General features: G+C 40.9%; 1 protein-coding gene across 2 annotated transcripts in view; it reads left to right on the top strand.

Annotated features, from left to right (window-relative positions):
• PlexB (plexin B) overlaps positions 1-12,704 on the top strand; it is a 1,268,238-nt gene that overhangs the window by 1,087,217 nt on the left and 168,317 nt on the right. The window lies entirely within an intron of this gene.

The following is a 12,704-nucleotide window of genomic DNA, read 5'->3' as shown; positions in this document are numbered from 1 at the left end:
TCATTTTGGACATTTTATTTTTCCAACACTTCTGAATCTCTTGCCGATGGAGACTGAACTTGGACTTAAACGGCATCCAGAGTGGAGAGTCAGAATTCACCTCAGCAATCCCCAAAATTATGGAACCGACCCTAATAATTTTCGATGATTTCTACATGACAGCTTTTCCCAACCCCCAAACAGTGACCCCCACTGTGTCTTACCCCCACAGTATTTTTCTCCAGAGAGTAAGTCTTATGTGTACGAAGTTTGGTTGAGAGCTTTGTTGGAAAACACACACATCCATAATCTCGGTCATTTTGAACATTTTATCATCCTCACCCCTTTTCACCCCCAATGTCGATGGAGATTTAAATGACATTCGGAGGGGCACTGTTCATTTCATCTATACCGAAAAGTATACACTAGTATTGCTCATTTTCGATTATTTTTTTCATGTCACTCCTTCCCCACCCCCAACCGGTGTGGGTACTAAAGGTGTCTTACCCCAAAAGTATTTTTCTCCAGATAGTAAGTCATATGTGTATGAAGCTTGGTTGAAATTGCAGGTTTGCCTATAGACACCTGTCATTTTTAATCGTTTAGCTTCGCCGGTATCTTTACGTAAATATGTTACTCCCTAACTCTCTGAAACCCGTTATGTACAGAGGTTATTGCAGGCTAGGGCAAACCTTCGTTATTCACCATCCAGAGGCATGAGGATTTCATACTCACGTTGCTTTTTGAGGGGAAGATGGTACGACTGATCGACAATAATAAAATCCTCATAATGATTCCAGTCAGCAACAGTCAGTTTCCATCACCTAGTATAGGTACAATTCTTTGGGTTTCTGACAGTAAATTAGGTGAACAATGTTTGTGACAGAGAAGTGAGAGGGAAAGGATCCGTAGGAAGGCCAAAACGTGAAATTAGAAAATGTAGAGGAACAGAAACTCTACTCTGACAGAAAGAAATGGCGAGTGTTTGTACACCGTACCCGGGAAACTGGAGCTGGAAAATGATGTTGATGATGATGATGATGATGGTGATATCCGGGAGATAGTAGGTTCGAATCCCACTATCGGCAGCCCTGAAAATGGTTTTCCGTGGTTTCCCATTTTCACACCAGGCAAATGCTGGGGCTGTACCTTAATTAAGGCCACGGCCGCTTCCTTCCAACTCCTAGGCCTTTCCTATCCCATCGTCGCCATAAGACCTATCTGTGTCGGTGCGACGTAAAGCCCCTAGCAAAAAAAAAAAAAGATGATGGTGATGAATGTTTGTGTAGTCAGTGTGAAATACTCTCGACAGACCATGATTCCACACATCATCATCATCATCATCATCATCATCATCATCATCATCATCACAAAAGTTTTCGTTCCCCACCCTGAAGAATGTTATATTTTTCTTTAATAATTTAAAAATATACGGCAAGAAATTCTTATGCTTTTAAAGACACACTGTTCATCTAAAAGCCAAGAGCTTTCGTCAGAATGCTTTACGATGTCAATCGATTCACCCTTTCTCTCAAACTCGCTGTAAGAAAAATCAGCCTAGTGTTTTAAGTATGTAGAAGATAAAGGAACGATGGGCAAATAATACTTTCGTACAAGACAGTAAAGAAATGAGAGAATGTGCAGAGAATTGCTGTATTTCATGAACATATATAAAGAGTAACAGTAATAGTTGTTAATAGTAATGCCATGTAAACAGTCAAGAAGTCTGCCTCTGTGGTGTAGTGGTTAGTGTGATTAGCTGCCACCCCCGGAGGCCCGGTTTCGATTCCCGGCTCTGCCACGAAATTTGAAAAGTGGTACGAGGCCTGGAACGGGGTCCACTCAGCCTCGGGAGGTCAACTGAGTAGAGGTGGGTTCGATTCCCTACTCAGCCATCCTGGAAGTGGTTTTCCGGGGTTTCCCCACTTCTCCTCCAGGGAAATGCTGGGATGGTACCTAACTTAAGGCCACGGCCGCTTTCTTCCCTCTTCCTTGTTTATCCCTTCCAATCTTTCCATCCCCCACCAAGGCCCCTATTCAGCATAGCACTGGTCATTCTCCCCAGTTGTATTCTCCGACCCAATGTCTCACGCTCCAGGACACTGCCCATGAGGTGGTAGAGGTGGGATCCCTCGCTGAGTCCGAGGGAAAAACCAACCCTGGAGGATAATCAGATTAAGAAAGAAAGAACAGTCAAGAAGCGGAAGTGACAGCCACTGTTCTATACACGAGTCTTACGTTAAGAGTGATACTGTATGGAAGACCTGATAGCCGCACTTAAGCGACTGCAGCTATTGAGCTCGGTAGAAGGAGGCAAAGGCGACGATGGTTAGAATCAATTTCTAATGATTTAATGATAAGAGGTGTGTAAATAAACGAGGCCACCGAACGAGTTGGCCGTGCTGTTAAGGGTGCGCTGCTGTGTGCTTGCATTCGGCAGATGTGAGTTCGAACCTCACTGTCGGCAGCCCTATAGATGGTTTTCCGTGCTTTTCCATTTTCACACCAGGCAAAAGGTCAGGGCTGTACCTTAATAATGGGTACGACCACTTCCTTCCCACTCCTAGCCCTTTCCTATTCCATCGTCGCCATGTGTTGATGCGACGTAAAGCAAATTGTAAAAATATACGTGGCCGTGGAATTAGTTACAAACAGAGGCTTGTGGAATCGTTTAGTTAATTTACAAAGGCTTGCAGACTGAACGCTGAAAAGCGTAACATGGATGTATTATTATTATTTATTTTCCACTAATTGTAGTTACAATTTAGGGATGGTGAATGGAGAAAGGGCATAGCCCCACATACACAAAGTACCATACACAAAGTGTTATTATTATTATTATTATTATTATTATTATTATTATTATTATTATTATTTAAAGTATTTTCAACTAATATTGCTTGTTAGGGACGTACGATTGTCAGAATTTAAAAAGGTTCATTAACGTTAATGTACTCGCATTAAGCACTCGTAAAAAAGCCAACCCATTGCGCTAGTATTTGATCCTACAACCCTTATTATGGAAAGTAAGCGCCAAACCATCTAGCCTATGCAACTGATCCGCTGTTCTGTTGTTAAGTGCTATTGAAATCCAAACATCATTTTTATTTTTCAGATAGTATTATGCTTGGTATTGGTCGCATTTTGAGAGTCCTATTTTCCAGTCCAGAATGCTTTATTTACAAGTAATCGGTTTCCTTTTGTCCTTGGTATTGTAAACAATGAAATTTGTTTTTGCGGAAAATGAATATGTGGTGAAGTGTAACAAAAAGGAAAAGGCTGTGACATATGAAATGGAAGTGAAATTGTAGTGCAATGGTTTGACTGGCCAGATGAGTGATGCATTGCTATTGAAACTCTGTCAACTGATAAATGTGGCTGTTAAAATGTATGCGGGTTCATCATCAGTCCTGTATTGGAGCGCGGTTTACCGGATTGAGATTCAGTATCAAATACTAAATAACGATTCCATCTCCGACTTGCTGCTAGATCTGTCGCCGAGTGTATACTGCGATATGTGCTGTTATTTCCTCCTCTGCTGTGACCGTCATCTAATTTCTGATCCAGCAAAGTGTTGTTCAGATGATATGACTTGCATGAAACAGGAAAGCCCATCGCTTTCGCTGGTCCTGCATGTTCGTTTCATTTCTTCACTTTTCCTTGATGTTGGCCTGTTCCTGATAATGGTCAACGAATCAAAGGATTGTACGTAATTTCGTTGAGATATTACTCCTTGTTTATGTCTGGCCCATTAGCTGAATGGTCGATTCAGAGGTCCCCGGGTTTGATTTCCGATCGGGTCGAAGATTTTAACCGCACTTGGTTCATGCCTCTGGTTTGGAGATTGAGTTTGTATTCGACATAGTACATATTTTCATTTACATACACCACATAACACTACAGAAACACCACAGAAACATACAAACCTGTGAATAGTCAACATCCTTCCACTCTCACGGTTAAGGCATTTGTGAATTAAATTTGTATTTTCATCAGTACACATACGTCAGAATAATCTGCATACATTTTTATAATGGGAATAATGGAACAAAGTTACTAGCTCACTTACTTCCTCTCTAGTAATTAATTTTCTATATTCAAAGCTCAGTAATAGGTAGATATGATCATCACAGTATTATTTCATGTAAAGAATAGATTAATTTGTATTGATAAAATTTGTCTCCTATATTCTGTGCTCAGTGTTGTGAATAATCTTAACCGTATGTGACTCTTCTTCTTCTTCTTCCTCTTCTTGCGATCAGCAGTTGATATGGATTCGGCTAAGCTTTACTGCCGGTTACTCTTCCTGACGCTAACCCTGTGTGTAGGGATGTATTCTGTATTGTGCGTTTCTGTTACGGTGGTCGTGGTGTGTTGTATGTAGTTGAACATAAGTGTATTAAGACGAACACAAACACCCAGTCCCCGAACCAGAGTAATTAACTATACACAGTGAAAATCCGCGGCCTGTCCGGGAATCGAACCCGGGGCCCTCTGAAACGAAAGCAATTACGCTGACCATTCATCCAAGGATTTGGACCACTTTAGGATATTGTTAGTAAATATAATTTTAAAGAAACCAGAAAAATATGTTAATTTGATATTTTCAAAATGAGAAGGTGGAATTCCATTTCTTCGAAAGCCTACAGCTGAAGACACATGTAAATTACTCTCAGATGATACGAAATGTTTTTTAGTACTTCAATAGACTGTTAAAAATTTAGAATTATATTTTTCATCAGGCTGAAACTATTTGAGTTATGTAGTGCTATCCTCATAAGTTTGTACATTACGTTGAGGTCATCCATTAACGTCACGTGGGGATTACGGTGCTCATAAACAGTCACATTTAGAAAAAAAAAATAATAACTTTTGTTGTTGCTTAACGTCCCTTGAATTGTTGTAGATTTTAAGAGACGCCAGGATGTCAGTATTTTGTCCTGTATGAGTTTTTAAGGTAACAGAAGCCTAGACAAGGAGTTGTCGCATTTAAGAACCCTCAAATGTTACCTACTCAGCCGAGATCGAAATATCTTTCTTGAGAATAGGATGGCTGACCGAAAAAGTAAATAACAGTGTTATTGGTTTTACATCCCGCTAAATGTTTTCGCTATTTTCGGAGACGCTTAGGTGCCGGAATTTTGTCTCACAGGATTTCTTTTAAGTGACGGTAAATTTGCCGTCACGAGTCTAACGGAGTTAAGCACCTTCGAAACCGCCATTATGGGCTCTACCGTCTGAACCATTCAACCCGACAATTGCTAACCGACTGCGCCACTGAGGTTGGCCCCTCAAATACAGCTTCTGGTGCAGTGGATTTTAATCATTCATGTAATCATGTATACATGCACGGGTTGGAAGATATTTTCAAAGTAAGAAGTAGAGGAATATGTCCTCAGAGCGTCATAGCTGATGAGTACAGACATTGGCGACCCCGAGATGGCACCATTCTGATACTGAAACCTTCTTGTATTAACGTAGAAACTCATCGCTATAGTATTCCCCTTTTGCCTTTCTTCCTTGGTCCAAAATATTTAAACTTCAATCCCTCATTCTTGTTCTCTATCTGATGTTACTCCATTGTTAAGGAGAACAAAAACGCTCCCTACATTGTAAGATTTTTCTTCCACTGTCCACTAAATTATATATATCAGTTTACGACCTAAAAGAATCAGTCCAGTTTAGCAACATTTCCATTTATTGATCCACACCTGTGTGTGTGTTTATGTGTGTTGGGTGTGTGTGTGGTGGGGGGGGCGGTTAGCGTAGAAAACATTACATATTTCCTTATCACGAATGAGGTAGACCTATGTGTAGAATTGTCGTACTGGAAGCCTTATGGTCCGATTACTGCTGTATTCTGCTAGAGTAGCGGAGGTTTCTGTGACCGGAGATCTGACAGAGGGGTGGGAATATTTGCATAATTCAATAGTGATCACAAAGTTATCACTTGTGGAAGCACATTGACAATTCATAAACGTTTTGTAAGCTACATATGTTCCACATGGTGCGGCGTATGACATGCCAGTTGACAGATAGCGGGGGGGGGGGGGGACGTACCATTTAAAATCCGTTTTCCTCAACATTCAGAGCTCTGTTAATTGTGATGTTTCTTTTGTGTTTCATACACAGAGTCTTGGTAAATATGCTTTCACGACCAGTGACATTATCCTCACAACCACACTGAGCGACGAGACAAATAGATGACCCGTGTTGAAACACTGGATCTTGTGAGTTAATCGGCACTGGGCCTGGGCGCTGTTTGGAACGGTGGCTGCATGTTTTCGGTTTGTGGTGGAACAGAACGGAACCTGAAAATCTACCGCGGCTTATACCTCTTGGCTCATATAGTTTTGCACAAATCAAGTCACCAGCTTCCTGGGGCTGCATATATAATTTAATAATAATGCTCTTGGTCTTACGTCCACTATTTTTACGATTTTTAGAGACGCCGAGGATATTTCCCTACAAGAGTTATTTTACGTGCCGGGGAATCTACGGCCACGAGTGTATCGTATTTGAGCACCTTCAGATACCACTCAGTAGGCCAGCACCCAACCGTCGAGCCAATCACCGTTAAGCTTTGTTGTGGTGCTTGAAGATATAATAATAATTTCGGGTGGCTATTTCTAGCCGGGCGCAGCCCTTGTAAGGCAGACCCTCCGATGAGGGTGGGCGGCATCTGCCATGTGTAGGTAACTGCGTGTTATTGTGATGGAGGATAGTGTTATGTGTGGTGTGTGAGTTGCAGGGATGTTGTTGGAGACAGCACAAACCCCAGCCCCCGAGCCCTTGAAATTAACCAATTAAGGTTAAAATCGCGACCCGGCCGGGAAACGAACCTGGGACCCCTGGGACCAAAGGCCAGCACGCTAACCATTTAGCCATGGAGCCGGACTTGTTGATGATGATTTATGATGTTGATGCTTCATATGTTGGGTTGGACCACCTTATTCGTCGTCACCGGGTAGGCTACTTCCTACTTGTGTGAAATCTGACAGCCTATAATAATAATAATAATAATAATAATAATAATAATAATAATAATAATAATAATAATAATAATAGTCTACATTTAATGTCCCCTCTGCTGCTATCTGTTTTAAGAGACACCGCAGTAAATTAATTTTGCCCTATTCTTTTGTTCTTTAACTTGTCAGTTAATGTACTGATACAACTTCTCACATTTGAGCACCCTCAGTGTTTCCGATTTCGAACCCGGAACTTGTTGTTGTGGTGCTTGTAGCGGTGCCTGTACCAGGATAAGTGCAAAGGAAGCGGCCCTTGCATGTGGTAATGGAATGATCCTAGTAATTGCCAGGAGCTGTAACGGGGCTTTCTAAAAGAACATTGTGAACGTGCTCGGTAAATGTCTGTGAAGCAGATTGCTGGTATTTCTTGCACACGGTCTCAGTAATACTCAACTGGAAATGTCGAGTGATCACTGCTGAATTGACAAATCCTAGTTGTCTCAGCACAAGTCCATGGCTTAGAATAAGTCCGAGATACCCGCTTCTATTCCATAGTAACTAGTGCCCCGACTCACAGGACCAACAACCAGGCCTCGCAGCCGTACTCCATGTTGAGATGACTATTGGGAGTATGTCACGAATGTAATATTGGTTTGAGGGTTTCGACAGGGGTAGCCTCATAAGGATAAATTGGGACTATCTGAGCCTTAATGGTAGTAACTTCCTTCTAGTAATCTGACGTTAACGGTAGAGGGTCCATTAACGGTTCTTAATATTAAATCAATGGAGGGGAATGGAGAATAAGATATAACAGAGAGCTCTACTAAGTGAACAAATCACCTGACATTGTAACATCGATTAAAAGTATACAAAGGTGGGCAGGACACGTGCAGAGTGAATAATGAGGAAATAGTAAAGGAAATTGTGAAATACACTCCAGAAGGCAAGAGAATCTTTGGAAGACCCAAAATCGGATAGATGAATCGTGTCTTTGAGAATGTAGAGACTATTAGTGAAGAAACAGTGAACAGTATCCAGCCTGGATGAAGGTCCTGCGGGAAGCCGATGCCCACACAGGGCTGTAGAGCTGCTGCTACTCTTCCTCCTCCTGATGGTGATGATGATGACGGCTGCTGTATTAAATTATTAAAGTTATGGTATGAAATCTCCGTATCTTCCAACAAGAACAATAATAATAATAATACCAACAAATAATGACGATGTCCTTTTGCTGTCTTGACCCACTTTTCTTCCTAGAACGTTGTAATGGCTTCAAGTAAATAATGCCTGAAGGTTCTGCACAAATACACTGGAAAACGAAAGGCACCCAGTTTGGTAGTTGTTTCCGAACGTATTGGCCTGAGTTCGTCTACATCGTGTTGGAGTGTGTACAGGCACCCCACTTTTTCAGTCCCATCTTAATCAGACGGAATGCAATCTCTTCTTCATATCATCTTCTAACATCACTTGCTGTGTAGGTACACTGACTTGTAGACTCTATACAGTATTTACAAACATCGCGTTAAAATCTGAATATAATGAAACGTTAGCGGTCTATTGACGATCTCTTTGTTGAGGAATATATCTCCATTTCCCTTTAATAATAGGATTCATAAGCCATATCTTTCAGGCAAAACGAATGGTTTCCTCCCTCAGGTCTTGTTTGATTGTACGGATAGGTGTTCGATTGTAAACCACTTCTGAGTCCAGGTTGTTTGCAGCTTGTTTGGCCAAATGTTCTGCAAGTTCGTTTCCTTCATTGCCAACATGAGCCTTGATCCATGTAAAATGTATGATCCAGTTTTCTTGCTGAAGATATCGTAAAATACTTTGTATTTCTTCTGTCAATGTATTGTGCTTGCGGTTGTTTCGTAAAAGATGTATGTATGTATGTATGTATGTATGTATGTATGTATGTATGTATGTATGTATGTATGTATGTATGTATGTATGTATGTATGTATGTATGTTGAGTATTCAGCCCGAAGGCTGGTTTAATCTCCAATACCTCCACCTTCAACTGTCATGAATGGCCTAGGCGTAACTGATGAGTCGTACTAGAAAAATGATGAGTGATGTAGTTTCCAGTTGTTTTCCTCTCCGAGCCAGAAGTTGCTATTATATATATAAGTCTTCAATGCCCACTGAAATGCACGCACAAACCGACCCTATGAGAGACAATTTCACACGTTTCATAACAGGGACTGGCTAAGCTTAACGAATGGCATTACTAGATGCGCTCATACCTGAGTCACTTTTATGCTGTGAAAACCAAGGGTGAGACCGAAACAGGTCAATGCAAGTAACAAAATAATATAATGACAGTACGGAACTTGGAAGAAATCGGGGTGTCATTATTCAGTTCCAATTGGCGGATCACGAGGATGTGCATCTTCTTTAAAGAGAGTGGTCCACCAGCCCCTTATAATTCTTGAAGATGCGTGATCCATCTAACACGGTTATTCCGTAAGGTCGATATTACTGTGCTAGCTACCTGTATGTCAGCAACTTAAAACGAGCCTACCTTGGACTGGAAAGCGGCTATATGCAATCCTCTCGCCAAATAGAACGGACCATTCCACAAACATGCTCTTTAATGCTAGCTTTTATAATACATGTATCAGTAAAATAATCCAAGTTAATAGGTTGTGCGTTGTAACAGTGGCAGAATGAAAAGTGGACGCGATAAACCATGAATCAGAGATATGATATAAAAATTATATGTCCAAATGGAAGGGCTATACGTTAACACTGCATTTACTAGGTCCGAGAGTGTGTCGCCTCTGTGGCGCAAGTCAACTTCCTGAAAACTGATCGACGGCACGCCTCCTTACCCTTCTTCTTCTTCCTGGCCTTTACGTATTTTTCTAGGGACCGGCATGTGAGAGGATTTGACCCACTTTTTCGACCAAGTGCCCTTCCTGACCCCAACCCTGTATGGTGGGATGTAATCTCTATTGCGCGTGTTTGTGACGATAGGTAGAGTGGCATGTTGCTTGTAGATGAAGAGAAGTGCATTGAGACAAACACAAATACCAAGTCCCCGAAACATAGGAAGTTAAAATTGGCGGCCCGGTCAAGAATCGGTAGAAGGCAATTCGAATTTAGGAAAGGTTATTCCACTGAAGCTCAACTTGTAGAATTCCAGCAAGATATAAGCAGATATCGTGGATTCAGGAGGTCTGATGATGATGATGATGCTTGTTGTTTTAAGGGGCATAACATCGATGGTCATCGGCACCACATTCAGGAGGTCAAATGGACTGTATCGCGATTGACCTGTCTAAAGCATTTGATAGGGTGGATCATGGGAGACTACTGGCAAAAATGAGTGCAATTGGACTAGACAAAAGTGTGACTGAATGGGTTGCTATATTTCTAGAAAATAGATCTCAGAGAATTAGAGTAGGCGAAGCTTTATCTGACCCTGTAATAATAATAATAATAATGATAATAATAATAATAATAATAATAATAATAATAATAAATTATTATTATTATTATTATTATTATCATTATTATTATTACGCTGAAGAATCGAATCCAGTCGTTAACAATGGCTACTGCGCGTATTACTAAATCACTTTAAGAAAATGAGGATATAGTACCTTCCCGGGACAGCTATTTCAATCCTAGATCCAAAAAATGAGTTACATCATCATGGATCCTACAGTGACATAAATATTAATCGACCAGTTTCTACCAACAAATGTATACAGAGTGGATAGCTAGACTCTTATCATTCAGTTTTATGCTACCAATAATTTACTGGCAACATAAAAATATCGTCCTTGTTCCTGTATGGGAGTGGTAGAATTATAGGTCGAGCACCAATTGTAGTTCAATGACAGAAACTCTAAAGAATGTATAAGACGATCAAAGCTGCGAATAACACATAGTTCAAGGAGTGCATATCACCTATGAATAGATTCCGTCTAGACGGTGGCCACTGGCCTGTATTCCATGTACAACCATAGGTAAGGTAGCAAAAGTGCTCACGACTATCAGTACGATACCAGGCCGTACAAGGGTAGGTTCCAATTCCTGCAGTTACACGATTTATTTTACCGCCTCTTATTGTGGATGTAATATAGTCAGATATTTGCGCGTTACCAATGAATGGATTTTTATTTGGCTTCCACTACACGAATGACTGAATAAACTTTGTGTTGTGTCCTTTATTGAAATGTATGGTGTTCAAATAGCGTACATAACCAAATATTTGTCTTGTTCCATTGGGGCTCGCTCTATCGTACATCTGTACAGTGGAGCTAAGAATACCTTTAACAGTGTCCGCAAGGAGTAGGAGGCAACCTTGGCTGAATGGTCAGCGTCCGGTCATCGGTTCAGAGGGCCCCGGCTTCAATCAATCAATCAATCAATCAATCAATCAATCAATCAATACTGATCTGCATGTAGGGCGGTCGCCCAGGTGGCAGTTTCCTTATCTGTTGTTTCCTAGCCTTTTTTTAAATGATTTCAATGACATTGGAAATTTATTGAACATCTCCCTTGTAGGTTACTCCAGTCCCTAACTCCCCTTCCTATAAATGAATATTTGCCCCAATTTGTCCTCTTGTATTCCAACTTTATCTTCATACTGTGATCTTTCCTACTTTTAAAGATGCCACTCAAACTTATTCGTCTACTAATGTCATTCCACTCCATTTCTCCGCTGACAGCTCGGAACATATCACTCAGTCGAGCAGCTCGTCTCCTTTCTCCCAGTTCTTCCCAGCCCAAACTTTGCAACATTTTTGTAACGCTACTCTTTTGTCGAAAATCACCCAGAACAAATCGAGCTGCTTTTCTTTGGATTTTTTCCAATTCTTGAATCAAGTAATCCTGGTGAGGGTCCCATACACTGGAACCATACTCTAGTTGGGGTCTTACCAGAGACTTATAAGCCCTCTCCTTTACATCCTTACAACAACCCCTAAACACCCTCATAACCATGTGCAGAGATCTGTATCCTTTATCTACAATCCCATTTATGTCATAACCCCAATGAAGATTTTTTTTTTTTGCGATTTGCTTTACGTCGCACTGACACAGATAGGTCTTATGGCGACGGTGGGATAGGAAAGGCCTAGGAGTTGGAAGGAAACGGCCGTGGCCTTAATTATGGTACAGCCCCGGCATTTGCCTGGTGTGAAAATGGAAAACCGCGGAAGACCATCTTCAAGGCTGCCGACAGTGGGACTCGAACCCACTATCTCCCGATTACTGGATACTGGCCGCACTTAAGCGACTACAGCTATCGAGCTCGGTCAGTGAAGATCTTTCCTAATATTAACACCCAGAAAGTTACAATGATCCCCAAAAGGAACTTTCACCACATCAACGCAGTAATTAAAACTTAGAGGACTTTTCCTATTTGTGAAACTCACAACCTGACTTTTAACCCCGTTTATCATCATAAAATTGCCTACTGTCCATCTCACAACATTATCGAGGTAATTTTTGCAGTTGCTCACAATCTTGTAACTTATTTATTACTCTATAGAGAATAACATCATCCGCAAAAAGCCTTACCTCTGATTCCACTCCTTTACTCAAATCATTTATATATATAAGAAAACATAAAGGTCCAATAATACTCATTTTTTGGATCTAGGATTGAAATAGCTGTCCCGGGAAGGTACTATATCCTAACTTTCCTTGAAGTGATTTAGTAAAACGCGCAGTAGCCACTGTTAACGACTGGATTCGATTCTTCAGCGTAATAATAATAATAATAATAATAATAATAAT

Source organism: Anabrus simplex, chromosome 2 (genome assembly GCF_040414725.1).
Source record: "Anabrus simplex isolate iqAnaSimp1 chromosome 2, ASM4041472v1, whole genome shotgun sequence".
In the NCBI taxonomy this organism is placed as follows: Eukaryota; Metazoa; Arthropoda; class Insecta; order Orthoptera; family Tettigoniidae; genus Anabrus; species Anabrus simplex.
Note: the sequence above shows the minus strand (reverse complement) of the source record. Positions and strands in the feature narration are given on the sequence as shown.